The following is a 25,760-nucleotide window of genomic DNA, read 5'->3' as shown; positions in this document are numbered from 1 at the left end:
TCAATTATTTATTTGTAGTACTTTGAAGATATAAAAAGATTGAAGGTGCTTTATGTTTCTGTGTATGACTACAGGAGTATATGTAATTTAGATTTCAAGGCATTAACTAAAATACTCCGCTTCACAGGATAAAGAAAAAATACAAAAAGAAGCTAGCCATCAGATCTTTACGATTCTAAACCAGAATATTCTGGCATGCTGAGGAGTAGTCTCTGCATTTACCTACAAGAACTAAAAAGCACACAGAAGGAGACCTTGTAAATTGCCGTCCATTCCAGGAGAGATCCCAGGCCTTCCTTTTGGCACCAGACACATATTTACTTGTTCAAGTGGAGCTCTGTGTAAGATTTCATGACCAGAGTTTAGGCGTGGGGTGGGGAGATTTCTGCTCTGAATCATGGAAGATGGCAGTCAAGTATAAAAATGTATATTCTTCTTCAGTTTTGAAAACAGATATAAAATAAATTAACATTTTTATATTTATCTATATTTGCTTGGTAAGTAAACTTCCGGTGAAGCTCAATATGATTCCTAGGAGAAACAGAATTAGATGCATAGAGAACATCCATCCTCTGTGTGTGTGTGTGTCTCTCTCTCCCCTCTCCTTGGCAAAGAGCTCTCTGTCATGCTTCTGCACAGGACAGTGAAAGCTCTGACCAGGCTAAACAAGTGTGAGTTGGCAAGCCCATGATCTTATTAGAAAAGCCTCTCTCTGAAGTCTCAAACGACACTAATACCAACATTGAATTTGCCTGAGCCTGTCCTTTCTGATTTCCCCCAACACATTACACAGGAGCTCTCTGTCAAATTTGGTGCTGCCGATAATGAGCTAGTCTCCCAGACTTTTGTATTAAACGCAAGTTCTCCAGGAACTTTTGAAAGTGCACAGGAAAAATACAGAGAAAATTGAAGACTAAAGGGAATACGTTTTTGTTCTACAGCAATACATTTACCATGCAAAGCAATGTGTTTATCTATACTTATGCTTTTTGCTTCTATTCTATATTAACCTCATCTGATTTATGCTAATTTTTGCCCAAGATGACAACAGAAGCAGAGAGTTATAGTCACACAGAGTATTTCCTTTACTATTACTCCACCTGCTGGAATTGCCATTCACTGACCACAGATTCCTAGGACTGAGATTTGAAAAATGTGAAGAGAAAAGGAATTAGAATTATTTATATGCATGGACAAAACTGTTTTCTTAATATTGTTTTATTTAATAGGTTAGTAATTTGACAAGAAATGAATAATTTTACAGTTTGAGACTGCTCAGTAACAAGATAGACTGTTTTTATTATTTTATATTCTTAGATTCTGAGTCCTAGTTGCATCATGTAAAGTCTTATTTTGATATTAAAATGCAGAATTATGCATTATACAATATGTATCATTTGCTTATCAAACAGGTATGCATGCTTTTGTTATCATAAAAATAAAATGGAAATATAATATGTATTCGCTGATGTTTCAGAAACGTATTTACATAAAAAATTCTGGAGGAACACAATATTTTACGCAGACTAGTCCTATATATCAAGGTAATTAAAAAACTTTTTGTTATGAATATAATATAGGAAATTTTGAAGTACTGCAAAGTATAGATTCTAACTTAACAGGCTTTCTAGTTTATTTAGATTATATCATGCAAACCCTCACCTATACACATATTTGCATTTATTTTTAGAAGCAGTTTACCTAATTTTCAATCTTGGGGTATCTGAAGAACACAATATAATTTTATTGCATTTAATTAGAATTTAATTGGAGTTAGTCTCAAATATGATGTGTGTATGGAGCACCTAATTGAGCAGGTAATTTGTCCATAGTCATACATATTTAAAATTGTATCTTAAAATAACATGGTGAGGTAAAATATTCTGAGATATTGCCAGTTGTTTAGCTGACTCTACTTTACATTTTATTTATAAATGAATCAAAGTCAGCTGAATTTATGTATAAAGTCAATTTGAAAGTGACATCTCTTTTCAATAATGTGGAAACAAATTGATACTTAACTAATGCTGAATGGTGTGTGTGTACCTGTACGTGTGCGTGTTTATATATGTGAACTCATATGTCGTCAATTTCCACATTTTCATTATCTTTTCTTGAACGCACATAAATAAAAATAACAGGACAGATGACTTTATAATAGGATATAATGTCATTTTGGGCATCTTTCAAGATATTCGTCTAATCAATAACTTAAGGAAGAGGCTGTTAATTTGATATTTTAAATTACTAAATAATAAAACAGATTAAAGACATATTTTATATTCTAGTAAGGAAAAATGTTTATTTCAAATTAGTTGTGGACTAGCGTAAAAGATGCAAATAATGTGATTGTTCATTGCTGTCATAAGAAGTGTGGCAAAAATAAAAGATGGTCCTGTGTTGTTTTTGACTTAAAAAGTACCCTTGTTTGAGCACATAATAAAATTAAGTTCTTTTTCTCTGCAACCCAATAAAACATGCACCAAATGCAAGTGAATCAACACAGCTGGTTGCTAGCATTATGATTAGGGATGCACTAGTTTGGATAAAATAAGAACTGGCCTGAATCTCTGCCCAAAACTTGAACTAAAATGACATACACACACACAAAAAAAATTAAAATCGTTTCAGAAACTCATTTTTTTCTTCTAATTTCATATGCCCTGTGTTTACATGACAATTAGGGGACATCTTGTTACTTGATTAAATAGGAAGTACTAAAAAAATCAAATAAAACATATACCAAAATTTAATAATCCAAACTTAAAACCCTAAGTTGGATGAGTGTTACTGTTTTAAGTCAATTCATTTTGGGGTCTTTTTCTCTTTTTCTCAAGTAAACATTAAAAAAAAGAAAGAAAAAAACTTTTATTTAAAGACAAAAAAACCTTAAACATTCAAGTTTTCAACAAAATTTTTGGGGAGGAGTATTGGATATTTTATTGCATGCCAATGTACATTTTGTGTTATTTCCCATTTCAGTGATCATTACAGCATTGTTTAGATGAGTCATGTTCTGAGTAGACTGCATAAATACGCAGCTGCCTGTTCTGCAACATGGATTAAAGTAGGGGTAAGGATCTCAATGAAAAGAAATGTGATTCAAGGTTGTACATTAGTATCAGAAACTCGGTTGCCAAAAGAAGAATTAATACAGATCAGTCAGTAATCTAGAGGAATTCGCCTCACAGATTTAATTATTAAGGTTCTAACACTGCCACTTGTACTATCATTCTCTTAAACTGGGACTCAGTAATAAATTATGAACCAGGTCATAACACTTCAGTCTTCTTCCACCTACTGACCAATATCTGAAAACAAGGTCACATGAATTAAGGCCAGTCAGCAGTTACTGGAAATATAGATTTTTAAATAGAGCATGTAGAGAACCTCTGAGAAGCATATTACTCCTTGGACCAGAACAGGCTGAAAAGGTCAAACACAACTCTCCCTTTTTTATGGGAGGTGGTCAGCAATGTTCTGGAAAAGAGAATGAAGAAAATGAGAAAAGTTAAAAAAAAAAAAAGAAAAAGAAAAAAAAAAAAAAAAGGAGGAGGCCAGGCGCGGTGGCTCACGCCTGTAATTTCAGCACTTTGGGAGGCCGAGGCAGGCGGATCACAAGGTCCGGGGATCGAGACCATCCTAGCCAACATTGTGAAACCCCTTCTCTACTAAAACTACAAAAAAAAAATTAGCCAGGCGAAGTGGCGGCGCCTGTAGTCCCAGCTACTCGGGAGGATGAGGCAGGCGAATGGCGGGAACCCGGGAGGCGGAGCTTGCAGTGAGCTGAGATCTCGCCACTGCACTCCAGCCTGGGGACAGAGCGAGACTCCATCTCAAAAAAAAAAAAAAAAAAGTGGGGGGGGGTGAAGCAAAAAAGAAGGGAGAAGAAAGAGCAAGTGAAGCTCAAGGAGAAACGAAGGAGGAAAAATAGTAAAATAGTAGCGGTTTCTCCAGTTTCTTTGATTTTTAGTTAAATATCTGTCCAAGGCTGTGAGACAAACCTGACCTGAGAGAGGTCTCCCTCCACCTCCTAATCTGGACCCCAGCTTCTAGAGCGAGCTTTCTCTCAGAGCCCTCCTCATTGCCCACAGCCACAGATCTGCTGCCTGTGGAGATGCTTTCTACGGTGTCTTCAAAACGAATGTCTACCATTCTTTTATCTCTTCTAAGTACTTGCTTACAAATGAATTTGAATGTTGAGGAAATTATTATAAGATTGCAAAAACTGCTTAACAAACATTAACTCAAGTTCTATGCTTAAGTCAGAAGATAATTTTGTACAAACCATGTATACAAGGTACTGTCTGATCCTCACTGTGTTGCCCCTTGAGGAACTTGGTCATGGGGTATCAGAGCTAAGATTGTTACATGAGGAAATAATTGGAATTTTTCTAATCCGGAAAACTTGTATTTTCTGTCAGGGTAAATAAATAAATATTGATATTAAAACAGTATGCATTTCTTCAAGTCCTATCATTTTCAACTCTCAATTACTTTCCACGTATTCGTTTTGTCATATCTATTCTAAAAATCTATTCAGCTAAAATATCTTTGTCCCATGAACACTTCTGGAAAAGACCTCAAGAATGTGCTTATTGTTGCCACTGAGAAACTATGGCCTGCAACCTCAAGTGGATACTTAGCACCATTTTGTGGTCATTCCAAAATTCTCTAGGCTGAGCTTTCTCGAAAGTTCCTAACAATTGCTGTTCTAAATGTTTACTCCGTGTTACGGACTGAATACTTGCTTCCCCCAAAAATGTATGTGTTGAAGCCCTAATCCCCAATGTGATAATATTAGAAGTGGACACTTGGAGTGGTAATTCAGTTTAGAGGAAGCCATGATATGGGCTCCCCCATGGATCTGTGTCCTTAGAAGAGTAAGAGATCAGAGCTCTTTCTGTATCTCTGCCATGTAAGGACATAGTAAAAAGGCAGCCATTGGAAAGCTAGGAAGGTAGTTCTCGTAGGAACCAAATTGGCTAACCCCTTGATCTTGCACTTCCAACCCTCCAGAACTGTGAGATACAAATTTCTGTTGTTTCAGCCACCCGGGCTACGATATTTTGTTATAGCAGACTGAGCTGACTAAGACACCCTGTTCCACCAGATCCTCCATGTCTCAAAACACGACTTCACTTTCTAATTTTCATGTAAAATAGAGATAATGTTTCCTGCCTTTCATATCTATAAATGTATCTTTTATATACAAATAGAAGCATACAAGCACCTCAAAAGGTGAGACTCACCTTTTGATGAGTCATCCTTCAAGTTCCACATCCAATTCACTTTAATGCCATGTTGACTCTATCCTCTAAATATATCATAAATACTTTTTTTCCCTTTGAAGCATCTTGGCTACTGCTCTTGACTTAGTGAAGCCCCACATTACTGTTGGATAGCATTAGTGATTCACACACTTTAAAATAAAATTGGATTAGACCAGGTGCAGTGGCTCATGCCTGTAATTTCAGAACTTTGGGAGGCTGAGGCAGGAGGGTTTCTTGAACCTAGGAGTTTGAGACTAGACTGGGCCACAGAGCAAGACCATTTCTCTACAAAATATTTTAAAAATTAGCCAGGTATGGTGGTGTGTGCTTGTAGTCCCAGCTACTTGGGAGGCTGAAGTGGGAGGATCATTTTAGCTAAGGAAGTTGAGGCTTCAGGGAGCCGTGTTCATGCCACTGCACTCCATCCAGGGTGAGAGTGAGACCCTGTATCTCAAAATTCAATAACAAAAATAAAATTGAGTTAATTCTGATGCTCAACAGAATGGAGTGAAATTACAAATTGCTTTAAATATATATACACATATACATTTTTCTTGACAGCAATTACTTTGCAATAGAATAACAGATGTTTAATTTCATCTGAATAAATGTTAAATTTATCTGTTCTAAATATATAGTTAACACTAAGTGGAGGTAATCAAAGTATTTATTTGTTCTTTTAAATTCTTGATTATTTTATGTTGAACCTGAAAACTTATTTATGTGTTGAGGTTCTAGAATTTTTTATGCCAATTACTTTATGAAAATAGCTACTGTTTTACCCCGTTACCGATTCACTTACCAAAATTTGCTTACTATTTAGTAGTACATTTGCCAGTTGGCAAAAACTTTAAATACTTTGCAGACTGATAGAAAATCTAAATCTGGGATAGTTCACATTTATCCCATAAAACATTAAATTGAATATAGCAATTAGTTTTAGAATCCAGGAAAAGAATATAAAAATTTACAGTATTCTTTCTAGACAATTGTTTTTACAAATGCTGAATTCATTTCAAAGTTTTAAATTCAACAACAACAAAAGGATAATATTAGCTACCCCATGTTCTATGTGTTGTAGAGTACAAAACCTCCTATTCTGAAACAGGAGTGTGTGCATCCAGTAAATGATGATTAGAAATATAATCTTTCTATTATATTTAATAGATCTTTCTATTCTTTGCATTCTCTTGATAGTTATGACACATCTGAGCTGAGCTTGAAAGTAAGTTCAGGAATTATAACTAAATGTCTAAAAAAGTCAAAGAAAATACCTGGATGTTTAAGAGTGAAAGGAAGAAGAAAATAGTTTTAGAGAGAAGGGATACGAGGAGCAAGAAAGAAAAAAGATACACGATTGGGACTCTATGTGGGGAAAAATTTAAATATATGTATATATATTCCAATGTTGGAATACCTAAAAAGATGTTTAAGTGGGTATTTCTGATTTTTCTTTTAAAGCTGTTTTATTTTTGTATTCTAAACTCATTTCATTGATCTAAGACCCAAACGAGATCTATTACAAGCACAAGTGCTTTGTGTGATTTTGTGTGTTTTTTTTTTTTTTTTGAAATTTAGGAAATGGAGTAAATTCCATGTATAGACAAAATGAGGAATAGAAATAGCATTAATAGAAAGGAGAGGCAGTGTTAAGTGAGATAATGCAAAGCAGAACATCAAAAATTTAGGCAACATGAGAATTCATATCTCTAATAAAGAGGGTTGTAAACTTTTTCAGATTTAGCCTAACTTTCAGAGATCTGAAGGGCAAAGATAACCCAGTAGACATCAGAGTTATACATCAATATAAAGTATACACTTTCAGCTGTAAATATTTGTTCATTTAAAATAATAATTAATAATTCATTCAACAAATGTCTACCGAACATTTGCTGTGTGCTAAAGCCTGTGAATGAAAAGCTAATGAAAACAATACCCTATCTTCAACATCTCGACAGGGAAGAAGCATGTAGAAAGAGTGACAGTTGTGACAGGTGCTGAATTACAGACATGCATAAGGGTTAGAGGAGCTCTGAAAATTTCTAACTTGGAAAAAATCAGAGTTTTCATTAAGATATTACCTTTTGAGTTAGGTAATGAAGAATTAGCAGGGCTTCTTTAAAAATAGAAGATATGAGGGCCAGTGCAAAAACACAGAGGAATGAAAATAAAACACAATGGTATGCTCAAGATGACCTAAAGTTTGCTGTAACTGGAGTAAGGTGCACATTTGACACAGAGGCTGGAGATAACTGTAAGCAATGCTGCCCAATTGAAATGTAACACAAGCCACACAGGTATATGTTTTCTAGAAGCCACATTTAGAAGGTAAAAATTACTAGTAAATTAATTTTAAGAATATATTTTATTCACCCAATATTCCCAAAACATTATCATTTCAACATAGAGTCAATATGCAAATTATTAATTAAACAAATTGCACTTTTTAAAATTCAGTCTTTGAAACTTGATTGTAGTTGCTATTTACAGCACATCTCGATTCTGCCTAGCCATATTTCAATGCCTTTCAGATATGGTGTTAGTGATTCCTCACTGGACAGTTCTGTTAATAGTACATGACATAGTTCCTCAATTAAGGTAATATGGAGATCCGTTTTAACAGAAAAAAGCATCACATACATGTAACAAAATTTCTCATGTACCTTATAAATGTGTACAAGTTTTTAAATAAATAAAAAAAGAAAAATATTCTCAGGAGTTCCCTACTTGGACAAATTATTTTTATTTCTGATTAATTTTATATACACAATTAAATATGTGCAAGCATAAACCTAGTTGAACATTTCTCAAGCTTACAGCTCTTATAGGTTTATAGGGATCCACACAAATGTACATTTGTATAAAAACACTTACATGACTATAATCAACATAAATTTGATATGATGAATATGTTTTGCTTAAACTTAACCAATGCTTGAAGCATGCATAAAAACTTGGCATCTTTGAGCGTGTTCTTTTTAGCTCAACATCTGTCACATACTGATTTAAACTACTACATGGTTGCTAGTAAACCACGTAGTGATATAATTTGTTCTTTCTAGGCAAGAATGGATTTTTTTTCTATATGGAGTCACTGCTTTTCTTTTATTGGTTAATCTGCAAGCTATAATAGTTCAATAAGGCGTCAGTGTGATTTTAACAAACTCAAGCAATGAACTTCTTTGTCGGTTGGTTTTTGGTTGTATGAGCAATCATTCAGAAGATCCAGACATATTAAATCTTGTAGATTACATCAAAATGAAAACAGAATATTTGTAAAATATGATAGAGAAGCCTTGAATTCCCTGTGATTTACTTTGCAGATGCCCCTGCTTGGGAAATTCTGCTGCACACTACACTATACTCTTTCTATGATATCTGAGTGGTAACAGGGAATCATTTAAAGTCCTTGGAGATTTACAATGTCATCTTTTAGTTTTAAGAAGAGAAATGCCTGTGAATGTAGATAGAGGTTGTACATATATGCAAGAAACATAATTCCAAACTCATGATATGTCTGACTGAGGGCTACAACATAATTTAAATATCCAAGTAGGTGTTAGCTTACTCACTGTGGGAGAGTAGCACTGCTAAAATACTATTATTCAAGCCACATTTTTACATCCTTTTGGGGGGAATTGCCTTTAAAGTGGCTTAGAGTTGTGAGAGAAAGTAAATTCCATTGTTTGTAATCTCCAAACTTTTACTACCAAATTATCTTCAAAAAATGAAAACTCTTCACTAGGAGCATGCTTAGCAGAGCAGTGAAATTTGAAGGAGTCTATGGTCAGCCTGGGCTACTATTTTGAGAAAACAATATTCATTTGAATATATATGACTGGGAGAACTTTTTATCCATGTTAAACACAGTTTTTTTTTTTTTTTAGGTGGAGTATCATTCTTGTTGCCCAGGCTGGAGTGCAGTGGCCAGATCTCGGCTCACTGCAACCTCTGCCTCCTGGGTTCAAGCGATTCTCCTGCCTCAGCCTCCTGAGACATGCGTTCACCATGCCCGGCTAATTTTTGTATTTTTAGTAGAAATGGGGTTTCTCCATGTTGGTCAGGCTGGTCTCAAACTCCCGACCTCGGGTGATCCACCCGCCTCAGCTTCCCAAAGTGCTGGGATTACAGGCGTGAGCCACTGCGCCCGACTAAACACAGTTTTTTAGCCAAGATTTGAGTAGCTCGTTTTTCAAATTTCTGATTCTTGCTGAGTACTTAAAAAATTGGTGATCAACTCTACCCTCAGTAAAATTAATAAATTTATTTAATTTGATTATATATAGTTTATTTGCTTGTGAAAAAAGAGGTCTAGAAAACTATTCAGTACCAGCTCCTAGATAGACTTCTCTTGCTAAATATTGATATATTGTTTGTCTGCAGATATATGCGAGCATAAATTTGACTTGATGCACATCCACTCAGAAATGATATATTAACTTTGTTTTGCTTGTAAAAAGTTATTCAGAAACTGTTTTATATGTTACTGAAAACAAGAGCTCCCTGACCCCACTTGCAGGTCGTGCGACAGGGGTATGGCTCTTCTGTTAGGCCACTGTGTGTGCTCAAACCCCTTATGGGACGGGGAGCACACAGATGGGCAGGCGCAGGAGCCCAGGGTCTGGGGTTTATATGGGTACAAGATAACGGGGCGTGGCGGGCCAAAAGGCAACTTCGGGGCAAGAAAACAGGAATGCCTGTTCCCATTTAGGCATTTCAGGGCTGAGTTTCCAGGCTTGAGGGTGGGGCCTCTGCCAGGGAAGTGCCCTCTTCTATCCACTATTTCCCTGTTTCGTGTCCACATCATTATTAAATAGCATATTGTCAAATTCACAGTCTCCGTGATAAGATGCTAAATATTACAAAAATTATGATTCCCTAAATACGATATTGATGACACATTCTGCTCTAAAATAATTTTCTCATACATCTATTTCTTGAATTTTATATTGAATACAAAATTCTCAAAGTACCAAACAAATCAATAATATATCTATGTATGTTCAATAGACTTTTAAGTCCGTGATATATCAATTTGCTTTAGGAAAGTAAAAAAGTTCCGGGTTCAAATGATTTGAGGAAATTGTGAATTAAACCCCATTAAATAGATTAATACTGAATACCTTTATTCTCATATTATAATAATTTATTTTGTGTCTTTTGGATAGGAGTCTATATCCTGCAGAGCTTTACAATGTTTTGACCAAGCTACCGCTTTATTTTTCTACAGGATCACATATCAAGACCATTACAAAAAAAATAATAATTCCTATTTTTTTAACTTATAATATTACCATCTGATGCTAATATGGATATTTACTGCATAGGTAGGAGATTTTCTCAATGTTCATATAAAAAGTTTTTATGCTCACACCAAGGACCAACATAAAATTAAATAATAATATGTTTGTAATGTATCTGGTTTTATGTCATTGTATAAATTAATGTTATAACTATCATTAAATGACCTAAAAATAAATATTAGATCCTCAGCAGAACATGAAGTCCTAATGATAAAATAAGTCTGCTTATCATTGATTAAGAAAATTAATGCTTTGGAATTTAAACTGTTTATATTAATAAAAAAATAGCATCTCTTAATAACTAAGATTATTTTATTACATATACAAGTATCTGTGATTGGGTTTATATTTTTCTTTAGGTTGGTTGTCTAAAAAAATAGTTAATTACCTTCTTTGTTTGCCCTTTAATGACTTGAAAATATTTGTCTCGGATCTGCTATAACTGGATCAATTCATCCATTATTCAAGAAGTATTTATTAAAAATCTACTATTTCCAAGCATGTCCTAAATGCTGAGCATAGAATGGGAAATAAAATCAAGTCATTATATTATGAAGCGGGTTTTTTTGCATACTATGGTCGATAAGGAAGTAAACCAATAACTCTAAAATTTCTAATATTGACAAATGCTTTGGAAAAAGACAAAGCAGAGAAGAGGACAAGGAAGTGCCAGGGTAGGGGGTAGGGTTACAATGTTAAGTAAGATTGCTGGGGAAGTTGTCAATTAGAAGGTAGAATTTGAGCAAAGTGCTGGAATAGATAAGAAAACAAGCATTTATGTGTCTCTGTAGTGGAAGAATATTTCAGACAGAAGATAAGAAAGGACAAAGTCACCCAGGAGGAAATTTGTCTAGTGTTCTCAATAAGCAGCAGGTATGAACTGAGTAAGGGGAAGAATAGTTGGGGAAGAGGTCAGAAAAGTAATAAAAAGGAAAATAGATCATGTAGGGCCCTGTAGGGTATTGAAAAAAAAAACTTGGCTTTTACTGTAAGTGAGATGGGAAGCCATTGGAGGGTTTTGGGTAGAGAAATAACATTATCTGACTTAAATAAGAAAACAGTTTGAACATTATTGGGACTAGGCAGTAGGGGAGAAAAGAGGACTGGAAAGACAAGTTGGAATCAATTTCAGTCATCCAGATAAGCAGTAACAACGGTGGGAACCAGGGTGTTCCTGGTAGAGACAATGTAAATGGTCAGTTTCTGAGCATGTTCGAAAATAGAGACAATAGTATTTTCTGACAGAACTGGCTGTGGGTATGGCAAAAATATTTTAGCTTCATCTCTTAGAACGATCTAGTTTCCATTTATAAAAAATAAACACACACACCAAAAACAAAGACTGGAGAAGGTGGAAGGACCATGGGAGATGACTATGAGACTTCCGAATGGAAATACTGAATTGATAACTGGAACTCAATATAGAGTTAAGAAGAGAAGTCTGAAGTAATCATACGGGTATGGGGGTTGTCAGCATGGAGTAGGTCTTAAGGAAATGAGACTGAATAAAATTACCAAGCGAGTGAAGACAGAGAATTAAAGAAGAGAAAGGATTAATCCTTAAAGCCCTCCAGTGGCAAGACGAGAGAATAAAGAATTGCTCAAGAAGAAAACGAAATAGCCGGGGAGGTAGAAGAAAACTATAAGAGTGATCTGGAAGCAAAGTCAAGAGTATGTTAAGATAGGCCAAGTCATAGGAGAACTGAGAACTGGTGATTTGTAGCTGACTTTCATTAAGAATAATCTTAAATGAAGTGATACAGACAACAGGCTGAACACAATGAATTCCAGAGAAAATGGAAGAAAGAAAATTAGAGAACCAATAAAGGGAACTAAACATTGAAAGTTTTTGCTATAAAAATAGAGCAGGGAAATGGAGTATTGTCAGAAAGACATATGGAGCCAAGAAGTTTGTATTTTAATTTTATTTTTTTAAATAGGGAGAATTACAGATAATTGATATGCTGTTGGAGGTAATTCAGTAGAGATTAATTAATAATGATGTACCAGAATGAGAAAAGATTACTAACGTCATGCCTTTTTGTGGATGAAAAAGAATAGGGTGAAATGCATATGGGAAGGATTGATCTCAGAACATAATTCATTCATAATAACAGAAGGGAAGGGGCATGGAGTGGGTAGATTGGTTGCCGCTGGTGGAAATTCTTTCCTGATTGCTTTTTTCCTGCTCAGTGAAATAGGAAAGAAGGTTATCAGCTGGGAGTGGTAACTCGGGAGACAGAGCTAGAAGTCTGGAGAGAAAAAAGGAAAACAATAGCTTTCTGAAGAGCATGGGGTATTAATTGGATTTAGGAAAAAGTAGTTTGTTTAGCACCACTAAAGGGCACACAGGAAGTTTAGTGATTATGAATTTAAAGTGTGCCCAGTACCATGGTTGGCTATTTTTCTCCAAGCATATTCAGCTGTATTGATACAGACATAGAATAAGCAGGGAGTTGTATTTAACCAGAGGTGGAGTTTTGCTAAATTTGTATGATGAGTAATAACAGGAGTAGAGAGTGAAAGGTCAGTGATCAATTTCCCACATGTATAACTTATCCACCTAGTACTGCTCATTCTAATATCATTATTCTTTAAATAATATTAGTAGCGAAATTCAACACTATAAAGGGGTATAAGGTAGAATAAACAAATTCACACTAAAACTCATTCTAATTCCAGGTTTCAGAGGTAGCCACTATAAATAGTTTTGTGTCTATCCTTCTAGACATTTTCTATGAATACATAAATAGGTAGCTTTTTTAAGCAAAATATTGCTTCTCACTATTCATATGGTTCTAGTACTTACTTTTTTTCACTCAGCAATAAATCACAGGCAGACTTCCATGCTGGTACTTAAAGATCTATCTCATTCTACAGTGACATAATATGCTATTGTTTTTGTGAGGCTTAATTTATTTAAATAATCACTTTCTGATTTAGGTTATTTCCAGTTTTTGCTATTATGGGTAATGCAAAAGTGAACATCCTTATTCACAGAAGTTTATTTGTCCTTGTATTATTTCTCTAATGCAGATTACTTGAGGAAGGATTGCTTCGTCAAAGATTATGTACTATTTCATAGTTTTTACTAAATGAGAGGTCGAAAAGCATAACAATTTATTCTCTTCCACATTCTCATCAACACTAGATATTTAAAAAAAGATAATTCATTTAAGTACATATTTATTGTTCTAAAGAGTTTGAGAACCACTTTTTGTTTTACATTTTTAAAACTATGAAACATTTTAAATATACAAAAAATTATGTAAAATACATGTAGGTACTGATAAGTTTGAAATGATTTTAATAGTTGACCATTGCTGTTTCAGGTCTCTAGTTTTTTTGTTTTTTTTTTTTTTTCAATTCATGTCCTTTGAAAAATAGAATTTCCATATGCAGTTTAATTCTCACCCTGTATTTTCTCCTTTCTTTTCCCCACTTCAGGTAAACATTATCCTGAAGAATTTTTTTCTGTTTAACGTATTATATTTCTTACAGTTATCTTTTTGTCTTCATTCTCCACTAGTACGTAAGCAACATCATGGCAGTGATTCGTGTTCACTTTGAATCCCCAGTCCCTAGGATAAAATGGCATATTTTAGGTACTCTATAAATAAATGTCAAAAGAATAATGAATGATTTAATAGGAGTATGTATTCACACTCATGTTTTACTTTTACCACAAACATATGTATCTGTAACAATATTTTGTATATTCTGCAAAAAATTATAAATGTAATCATAATGTATATTTACTTTTGAAAATGTTTTTGACTTAACATTAGGTTTTTGAAACCTAGTCATGTTAATACTTTTTGACATAATTCATTCATACGAAACTTTTGGTACTATTACAATGCTTATTCTCATTAGAATGGTTTTTTCATTTCCATACTTTGGAGCAGTTAGGTAATTCTATTTAGGTTGTTTCTTACTTTTTCACTTACAAATGAGATAGCCAAAAAACAATTGCCCGGCCATAGAGTAATTATACTAGTATTGATCATTCTTCTTTAAAGTTTTTGTATTAATTTATATCCTTCCAGAATTTGAATGTGTCTACATCTTCGCCAACTCTTTTTACACAAATTGTGCCAAACTAGTGAGACTAAATTGCACATAATTATTATTGTTTTATTACACATTTGCTTAATTCACTATCTGATTGAGGATCTTTCCAATTTTATTGGTTATTTGGATACACTGGGTTTTTTTAGGGGCCTGTTTATATTTCTTTTTTCCCCACATCATTTCCTCTTCCTTACTAATTGAAAATATATCACATATAGTAAATATATGCATATACATGTGTGTGTATGTGTTTGTGTGTATTGGATACTATTCCTCTACCCAGAAATAGTCTTTTTTTGGTGATAGCACTTTTGATGCAAAATGATCATTTTTCAGAATTTTCTCTTTTCCTTTATAAAGCTATTTTTTATTTTTTCTTACCCAAGGACATAAATGTTCTGTTTTATTTTCATCTAAAAAGTTTTATATGCTTGCAATAAACCCTTATTATTGATAAATGTACATCTCCCTTAATTTTTATAAACAAAATGAAGAGGTATCTGGAGAAGACGAAGATCTGAAGGTATCTTCACCTGTCCTAGAATGCTCACTGATCAGTTCATCCTTTGTTATTTGACCTGTAATGTTCACAAGATTATATACAAAGCACCCACATATTTCTGTATTAGTTACTTATTGATGTGGTAACAGAATACCACAAATTTCAGGCTTTTAAAGAATGCACATTGATTGTCTTAAAGCTCCAAAAATAGAATTTCTAAATCAGTTTTACCATCTAAAGTCAAAGTAATGGCAAGCTGGTTTCTCTTGGACGCTTTGGTAGGAGAATCCATTTCCTTGCCTTTCTTTTAGCTTTCTGTGGCTGCCTGCATTCTTTGGCTTGTGGCCTCTTCCTCCACCGCCAAAACACAACATTCCAATTGCTACTTTCATCGTCATATCACTTTCTCTTTTATGGTAATAAAGCCCTCTGCTTCCCTCTTACAAGGATACTTCTGTTTACATTTAAGACCCACTTTATGATCCGGATAATCTCCCCATCTTGAAATGTGTGATTTAATCACTTCTGAGAAGTTCTTTCTTCCATAAAAGGTATAATTCATAGATTCCAGAAATTACAATGCAAATATATTTAGAACCATTATTTAGCCTACCACAATTACTTTTATAAAATATTTTTCTTTAATCAAGAAGAAACGTTGACTACTATAAAATAGAAAGAGATGTCCTTCTCTAATGAGTTGATAGTACTCTTTGTCTCTTAAATATTTTAAATATAAAATCATGTATTCCTCAAATAATTTTGACTTAGTGATGATTTGCTAATATTTTATTCGTTTAAATTATATTCGTACAAAAATTTACACTTGTATTTTTATTTGAAACTTACCTACAATTTTTCTTAAAATGTCCTTATCTAGTTTTCATACCAAAGCAAGAATTAGTTGGGTATATTTCCTTTTGTTTTCTAATGTCTAAGTTTGAATAAGACAAATATCTTTTTCTAAAAGACTTTCAGATACTTCATTGTAGAATGGCTGGATTTAGATATTTTTGAAATATTTATTGTAGAAGATGGGTAAGAAAGGATGAAGAATTGTAACTAATGAGTCGAGTTTCTTAATGGCACAGGGCTGCTGAGATTTTCCTATAGCTTTTTAAGTAAGTTGTGAATAATTATATTTTGTCCAAAAGATCATTGACTTATGCTATTTCCAACATGATTTGTACTTGCTTTGTACAAACCCTATTTTATTTATATTTATAAACCATTTGGTTTCAGGCCAATATTATTTCTGGACCATTCCCACAATGGCTTTCTATGTATTCTTTATTTGCATTTTACAGGCATTGACGTGTAGAGATTTCATGGTGGAGTTCTGAATATTTTTAACGTACATTTTAAGATAAGTTCCCATAGAATGATTTAGCATTATTACTATTATTGTTATTGATTTCTTCATTTTTCTGGAGTCAGATAATTAGGTCTGTTTGACTACTCTTTGCCATTTATTGAGACGTGGGTTTTAGTGGTCAATTTTTATTACTTTTAACTGGCATACTTGATTTAGCAAAGAATAAACTTAAAATCTCTAAAATTAACTCAAAAATACAAGGATATGATAATGACGTTAAAGTAAATTTTCTTCTATCTTACATGTTACTTTTGACCAGTGTTTTAATTCCATCTTCTTTTTATAATTGAAATATTTGTTGTCATAATATTCCTGCTTTATTCCGTCAGTTATGGATTCATTTTTAACTAAATGCTTGACAATTTATATAATTAATTTTTTTCTCCTGTCTCATTCTGTTATTTAGATAGAGGCCATCACAAGATTTGGTGCATCAGCAGATTTCCAACTGATATGGAATTATTTCAGTATTCTAACAGCTAATACAACTTTTCTGGTGTATATCTGTTGAATAGCAGGCCAGGGTCCAGAAACAGCAACTATTACGCAGTCACCATTTGAAACTCCATTTCAACCTCAGTTTTTAGTGGGTTTCTCAAAGTATAGACATCTAGATTTATATATTTTTTCACTTAGTAAGTTGAAGATTGTTTTTTGTCTTCATCTTTTAATGCTATGATTGAGGTTCAAGTTTGAATCTAAGTGAGATTTTTTTTTTTCAAAAAAGTGTTTTTTTTCTCCAGTGGCTTCAATAGCATTTTGTGTTTTATTATTATGTAGTTTCACTGTGGTGTAACAAAGAATACACGATGTAATAAGCAATTTGTGTGCCATTGTGTTATCTTCGCATTTGGCATCTTTTTCATACTTTCCTTAAGAAATTAAGTGTTTTGTTACATTATCTCATTTTAGCCCCAATGTCTTTTTGTCTTTTCACTATTCTGTGGTATTTTCCATCTCTCTCTGTTGCATTCTAGCTAATTAGTGCAGTGACCCAGTTATCCAATTCTCTTTGGACTATTTATAATTTACATATTACAAACATAAATTTAATTTTGTTTTTTTTTTAAATTTCATTGTCTGTCTATTTTTATTTTAATTGTTCTATTTGTGTCTTTCTCAAATCTTCCTGGTAGTTTTTCTTCCTCTTAAGCATTCAAGTATGTTTTTTATGACTGTAATAATATTAAATGTAATTATTTTATGTTCGACTTCAGATTACTATAATATTACGTACAGTATATTACCACGTTACTGATGTTATTCATATTTAAAAGCACCTTTTTTTCTTATCGGCGTTTTTTTTTTTTTGGAAGTGTGAGCAGAATTTTTTAGAGAACATTTTTGTCATTATTGTTTGGTTTTTTGTTTTTTTCTGAGGGTCCATGGCTTAGATAATCACTTCAGAGTGGTTTTGCATATTTTTCCCAGTATTTCCAAATGTATCACCTGTTGTATTAGTCAAGTTCTCCTGAGAAACAGAGCCAATAGGACGTGTATATATAGAGAAATTTATTTTAAGGAATTGACTAATATGATTGCGGAGGTTGGAAAGTGCGTAATCTGCAGGGTAGGCTAGCAGGCTGGAGCACAGGCTAAGGAGGAAGAGTGGCACTTCAAGTCCAAAGCAGTCTCTAGGGAGAATTCCCTCTTTTTTGAGGCAGATTGGGCTTTTTCTTAAGGCCTTCAGCTAATTAGGTGAGACCTATCTACATTATGGAAGGCAACTGACTTTACTCAAAGTCTACTATTTTACATATTAATTCCATTAAAAAAAACCTTTACAAACACATTGTGGAGTTTGACCAAATATCTTGATTTCATGACTTAGCCAAGATGACTCATAAAATTAACTATCACACCTGCTAGAACAAAATTTTACATTGATTTCTTGAGGATTTCTAGACCTTGAAAGTTACTGTAAAATTTCATGCCCTGCCTGTGGGTGTCACCGGCACAGCTACACGTCAAATTCTCAACAAAAAGATACAAGGTTCTTTGGTATTTCCCTCCCCCGTGGGTATTGTTATTGTTGTTTTTGCTTTTTCTCATCAAGCCATCTACGTATTTGTAAGCTCTTCAAAGGTTGGTCACATTTCTGCTTCTCATCCTTTACAGATTTATGGCCATTCACCTACCTGTATAAAGTCAAAACTAATCCTTTAGCTTCCCTAGGGCAATATATGCTTCCCTGGGTAATGAGAGTATCTGCTTACATTCTTACCATTCTACTTTTGTGTTTCCTTTCTCTTTCTTATTTCCTCCTCCTCCTCCTCCTCTTACCCTTCTTTATGAATTAAATTATGATTCTAAAATAATTTTATCTCCAATTCCCAGATGCTTTTAGTGGGCAAAAGTTTTGCCAAATGATTTATATTTAAAAGACAGAGAAGCATCTTTTAAACATCTTATTCATTTTTAAAATATACTTAAATATATTTTAATAGATTTCTTTCACTTCTTGTTGTCTTTATCTAACTGCTACTAATATTGTGCTCATTTTTTACAGTTTAAAATTTTGATCACTGATTTTAAGAGCATTTGACATATTAAGGACATTAGATGCTTATTGCTCATTTTATTTTCTGTATATTTAATTTAATTCATTGTTTGTCCTTTAAAATTGTACACATTTTTTTAAAGGATTTTTTACAAGTTTTGTGGTCACATTTATCAAATACTTTTTTTCTATGTAGCTTTTGGGTTCTCATCATGGGTATAAAGGATTTCCTCAACTCTAAAATATGCATATATAATAACCAAAGTAAAATAATTTTAGTTACTTTATGGTTTTGTATTTAAATTTAAATCTTTAAGCACAAGGGATTTATTTTGGTTTAAGGCGTTTGGTATCCATGTTTATTTTCTCACAAATAATTAGGTAGTCATCTTCAAACTCATTTTAAGTAATCTATCTTTTTCCCTCTCAACACACTAATTTTACAGATGAAGGAGCTCAGCCAGAGTATGACTTACCTACTGTTATAGGTAATTAATAATTAAAATGGGATTTAAACTGAGCTCTGTATACAAAATTCAGTTCTCTAACAACTTAACTATTCTTTATTTTCTGTTAGCATAGTAAAAATTATATTATCACTCATAAGATTTCTGATATTACTATTCAATATTTTCGGTAAAGGATTCAAGTTTGTTAAAGAATACAAGCACCAGTACTAGTACAGAATCCTTAAGTGTGTATTTGTGTGTGTTTGAAAATTAATTCTCTCAATTAAGGATATCATAAAAATTAATAAGAACAAGACCTTTATTAAGCAGCAGCAGAGTAATGGCCACAATAGCAAGTGAGTGTAGATTGTAGTAAAGCAAATGACATTAAAAATATGTTGGATATATGTAGGGAAAATTTAACTGGTGTATGTTCATAACATGAAGTTTATATCCTCTTAAGAATGTGAGTTTACAGTAATGGGATGTAAAAATTTAACTTGTTGAATTATTTGTTGTATACTTGTTGTCTGTTGAAATATAATTAATATACATACTCAATTACAAAAATGCATGCTGATGTAAACATAGCGGAAGGTGTTGTCTTAAATGTTTTTTTCCATTAATTGGTTATAATATCCCTGAAAATGAATAAAGAAAATATTTATAAATATAAATATGAATAACAGAATTTGTGCTCAATAAACGATTATTGCATTAAGGCAAATGAATCTGTGCATATGGATATGTTCATTATGCTGCCATGTCTTTTTAAAATAAATTGATTAGCACATTTTTGGGGTAATGTGTAAGGAAACATAAGACATTGCTTCTGTTCTTAAATAATTTAATACTTGTCTAGGAACTTAACATATTAACACACAGAGATTAATAATGCACATATATGTTATGACTCAAATTTATAGCAAAGAAAGCTATGGGCATTGAAAGAAGAAAGGGTTGTGTGATCAAAAAATAATGGCTGAAAATGAGATCTGTATGATTATTTTGCCTTTTTAAATAACTTAATATTCCAGTTGATGCATGACTAAGTGAAATAAATATGATGTTTTAAAATTAAACGAAGTGAGGGAGACATATAAATCTGAAATAGAAGAGCCAGGAGTTTATGGGCCTCCATTCAAGCACAAATAGGTGCTAATAATAAAAGATTAAATTTAATCTCATTAGAAAAAGATGAAAATCAAAATGAGGTAACGTGCAGACAGAATAGAAATGGTAAAGCCAGAAGCATCCTCAAGGCAGTTAAATAGCAAAGTGCCTGTTACCTAACAATGAAGATATAGGACCCAGTGCAATGCCCACTTTATGTAACGAGAAGCTTCAGTTTTTGTTTTCTGAGAAGAGGGTAAATTACCTTTTATACTTTAATCTTAAAAAGCATAAATTTATATGCATACTCAATGAATTTAGTGTTTAAAAGATTGTAAATAACAAGTACAAATATTTTGTAGAGAATTATCTTGACCAGTTTACTGTTATACTACAATATTCAAACCAAAAGGATTTAATACACTGAAATTTAAATGCAAAGACCATTTTTAACATGTCAATAGGATGTATGAACATTTAATACATTTAGTGACATTCATTAGCATATTTTATTTATAACAGAATTATGCTATACTATAATAAAATAGTAGCAAGTATCTATAGCTAAAATAAATAACTTCTTAAAGTTGACGACATCAAATTGCATCCATTAAAAAAAATGAATGACTAATTCCCATGTTTTTATATTGGTCTTCGGGTTGAGGTTCATTTTTCTAATGCCTTTGAACCTTGATATTTACAGTTTTTTCAGTAGCACATTAAGAAAGACTTTTGCTTCTTCAAAATAGGACTGGATTCTTATTTTGAATTTCGAATTTATGCTTTTTCTTATTCATAGGTATTTAATAGGACGACCTGATACTATTAGTGCCAACTGCCAGGATTATCATGCAACAATATAAAAACATCACATTGTTTTCTAGTCTTGTAAATGTCATATCAGCAGTCAAAGTGTCCATATATTTTACTGAAACACCTTGTTTCTTTCTACACCACTGCTTCCTAATAACAGGAGATGTGACTATCTGAGACTTTTCAGAGCCATTTAGCACAAAGTATGGCTATGAATTTCAAACTTATTTTTAGTCTGATTTGTAAAAATATAGTAAAAGTACTACATTTAAACATTAGGTATTGCATCTTCTACCACTTCTTGATTTTTTCTACATTATTATCGTGATATATATATATATACATAATATATACATTTATATTTTTACACTTACATTTTTTTTCTCCTGTATCTCAGTTGTCTAAAGAGCAGACGGATCACGAGGTCAAGAGATCGAGACCATCCTGGCCAACTTGGTGAAACCCTGTCTCTACTAAAAGTACAAAAATTAGCTGGGGTGGTGGTGGGCACCTGTAATCCCAGCTATTCAGGAGGCTGAGGTAGAAGAATCGCTTGAACCTGGGAGGCAGAGGTTGGAGTGAGCTGAGATCACACCACTCTACTCCAGCCTGGCGAGAGAACAAGACTCTGTCTCCAAAAAAAAAAAAAAAAAAAAAAGGCAACTGATACAGAGTACACGATGATGCAATATTAATTACAATATTACGTTCTCAGTGAAGTTTTCTCTGGCCAAGGACATCCTCCTTGACCATTTTCTGTAATAATATAACCCCTTCCCTTACTTTATTTATGTTCATCCCTTCCCTTACTTTATTTTTCTCCTTAACCTGTATCATCAGACATTATACATTTTCCTTCGTAACTCCTATTTCCTCTGAGTAGAAAGTAAGCTCCATGAAAGCAAACATATTTTCATCTTGTTTTTTAATGTTTATCTCTAATTCCAATGTATGGCAACTTGTAGCCACTAATAATTGCTTTTTCAGTGAATAAATGGAAAATTAGATGGAGCTAGAAAACTTATGAAAGAGCAGGTACTGCTGTTAAGAAGATGCAATTTTAAAAATTTACCTACTGTCAAATTTACCGATTTTGTGTAGTTTTATAAATTCTGATAAGTACACAGTGTTATGTAATCACAACTATAATAAAAATACAGAACAGCACCATCAACCCAAGACTTTTTCTTGTGTGGTTTCTTTGTAGTTGATCCGTCTCCCTACTCTTAACTCCTAGCAACCATAGAACTGTGCATTCTTAGAGTTCTACCTTTTTCTAGAATGGCATAAAAATGGACTCATATGGTTTGTAGTCAAGTTAGTCTAGCATAATTTTACTTATAATGTATTTGTGGTAATAATAATTTATTCTTTTTTATTGTGGACTAGTGTTTTATCACACGAATATGCCATAAAGTGTTTATTTTTTCACCAGCTGAAGAAAGACTGAGTAGTACCCAATTTTGGGCAATTAAGAATAAAGCCATTTTAAACATTCACTTGGAGCTTATCATTTCTCTAGGGCGTATGTACACAGGCAAAATTACTGAGTATATAGATAGTATATGTTTAACTTTATAAGAAACTACTGAAACTGCTGTACTATTTGGCATTCTCACTAAGAATGTATGAAAGTTTGAGTTGCTCTGCATCTTCACCCACATTTGTGTTGTCAGTTTTGCTATTACTATTTGTGTTACTTAATTTTTTGATATTTACTTGTTTGTTTTGATAGAAATAGATATGAATTTGATAAATTTCTAATTTATCAATTTTGGTGTAATGAGTCATGCTTTTGTGTGACATCTAAGATTATTTTGCTTACAACTGGTCAGAAATATTTTCTCCTATGTTTACCCTTAAAAGTTTCAGGTTTTAAATTTAGGTCTATGATATATTTTAAGTTAATTTTTGCATAAAGCTTGAGGTACAGGTAGAGGTTCAATTTATTGTACACCGAGGTCCAATTGTTCCAAGCACATTTGTTGAAAAGACTGTCCTTTTACCATTAAGTTACCATTTCACCTTTCTGAAACAAAAATTGTTCTTACCTGTTGAGTCTATTTATGAACTCTCCATTCTGTTCCATTTATCTGTATGCCTATTCTTTTGATAAAACCACACAGTCCTGGTTACTGTAGGTAACAGTAAATCTCAAAATCAGACAGTGTGAATCCTGTAACTGTTTTTCTGATACATGTTTTGGAATCTTTTTGATATCAATAGAAAAAGTACACTGGGAATAGGACTTGGATTACATTGATATATAGGGAAATTGGGGGTGTAAAATATAATATTCCTGAGACTTCCAATCATAAACTTAGTGTATCTCTTCATTTATTTATGTTTTCTCTGATTTTGTTCATCAGTGTTTTATGGCTTTTAGTATTTCAATCTAGGCCATATCGTGTAAGGTTTACATCTAAGTACTTTTTTTGTGTGCTCTTGTAAATGATACTGTTTTTAAATTTTGATTTCCAAATGTTCAATGTTATTATTTAGAAACACAATAAATTTTTTAGAACCGACCTTGTATACTGCCATGTTGCTAAACTCATCTATCAGTTATAGGAGACTTTCGTGTTGATTTCATATGAAAATTACCGTCTAGATGTTTATGTTGTAAAGAGAGACAGTTTTATTCCCTCTTGCCCGTGCGCTATTGTGTTAATTTCCTTTTATTTCCTTGCTGCACAGTCTAGGATTTCCAGCATGATATTGAATAAGAGTTTGAGAGCCCAATTTGTTATATTTCAATCTTTCATTTTCTATGTTTAAGATTGCATAATTTCTACTAATCTATCTTCAGGTATACTAATTCTTTCTTTTGTCATCTCTATTCTGCTACTGAGGCCACCTCGTATTTTTAAAATTTCAGATGTCATGTATTTACTTTCTAAATTTTCATTTAGATGTTTTCCATTATTCTGATTTATCTTCTATAAAACTACTTTTCATTTCTTTTAAGAGTATTCATCTTTACCTCATGGAGTATGTATTATAAAGGTTTCTACAGAGTCTTTGTGTGATAAACCCATCATCAAGGCAATCTTGAAGTTATTTTTTCCTAATTATTTATCAGCTTCTTTTTTGTGGTATGTTATTATTTTGGATTGTACTCAGGACATTTTGAATATTATGTCATGAAATTCTGGACCCTGATCAAATCCTATGGGGAATGTTTGTTGTAACATTGTTATTGTTGTTTTAGAAGGTAATTGACATGGATGGGTTAGACTGAAACTTCTATCTCACCTTCTGTGAGCACTAGCTACAATGTCAGTGCACCTTCAGACTTTGCTCTGCCATTTGTGTATTGCCTGTTCTTGAGTCACTCAGGAGTTCATCTGGGAACAATTTGGTTGGTAGTTTATAGTACAGTTCAATTCTCAAATATCTTGCTCTGCCTTATTTGCTGTGCTCCATGTGTGCTGACCCTGAGAGTGAGCCCATGTTCACGTGTTTGTTTATACACAGGATTCGGGATCTGCTTCTCTAGTGCTGTCTTTGTCTATATTTTCTCCACAATCTCCAGTTCTGAGGTGCCTAATTTCCCAGATCCTATAGATGGAAAAATAGCTTCTCAGAATTTTAGCCCCTGTGCTGTCATACAATTCCACAAGACTAAGTCTATCTTTGGGGCAAGATGTCAAATAAAAAGAGAGAAAAAAAAATAGTGGGAATTTCTGGCATACACTTTAGACTTTTGTCTTTCCAGTGTCTATGGCTAATGATAAAGGTTGTTTCTCTTTACGGTTTTAGGAGCCCATGCCACTGCTAGCACCATAGCAGCACAGCTTTGAGATTGGGTCTGGCCTCAGAGCAGGCGAGACAGGAAAAATCTAAAACAAAAAACGAAAAAGGATTTCTCTCACATCCCTGGGATCTAAAAATTCCTCTTTTCTACCCTTCTGGCCAGACAGAGGGGTTTTCCCCAAGAGATTTTGCAGTCTTTTCACTGTGCAGTTCTGCAATTCATCTAGTAAAAGCCGAGTAATAAAGAAAGAAAACAACAAGAGGAACCTGACTACCCTTCCAGTCATTCCTTAGGTTTTGATTTTTCAATCTGTCTGCTATTGTTTACTTTTCAGAGTCCTTGTGGAGTTACTTTTTCTAGTCTATCCAGACTTTTTGTTGCAATCAGTGGAGGGAAATGGATTATAGTGGGTTTGCTGCATTTTAGTCAGCACCAGAAGTCAGAAAATGCAGACTTAACTCCACACTGGCAATCTCAAATACTTTTGGGGACTTTATGATGCACATATTAATGTTATTAATGATTTACATATTTAACTTTATGATTCACATATTAATATTATTAATAAGCCATGAATACTGCCCTTATAAAGCTCATACTG

This window comes from Pongo pygmaeus, chromosome 2, assembly GCF_028885625.2.
Source record: "Pongo pygmaeus isolate AG05252 chromosome 2, NHGRI_mPonPyg2-v2.0_pri, whole genome shotgun sequence".
In the NCBI taxonomy this organism is placed as follows: domain Eukaryota; kingdom Metazoa; phylum Chordata; class Mammalia; order Primates; family Hominidae; genus Pongo; species Pongo pygmaeus.
Note: the sequence above shows the minus strand (reverse complement) of the source record.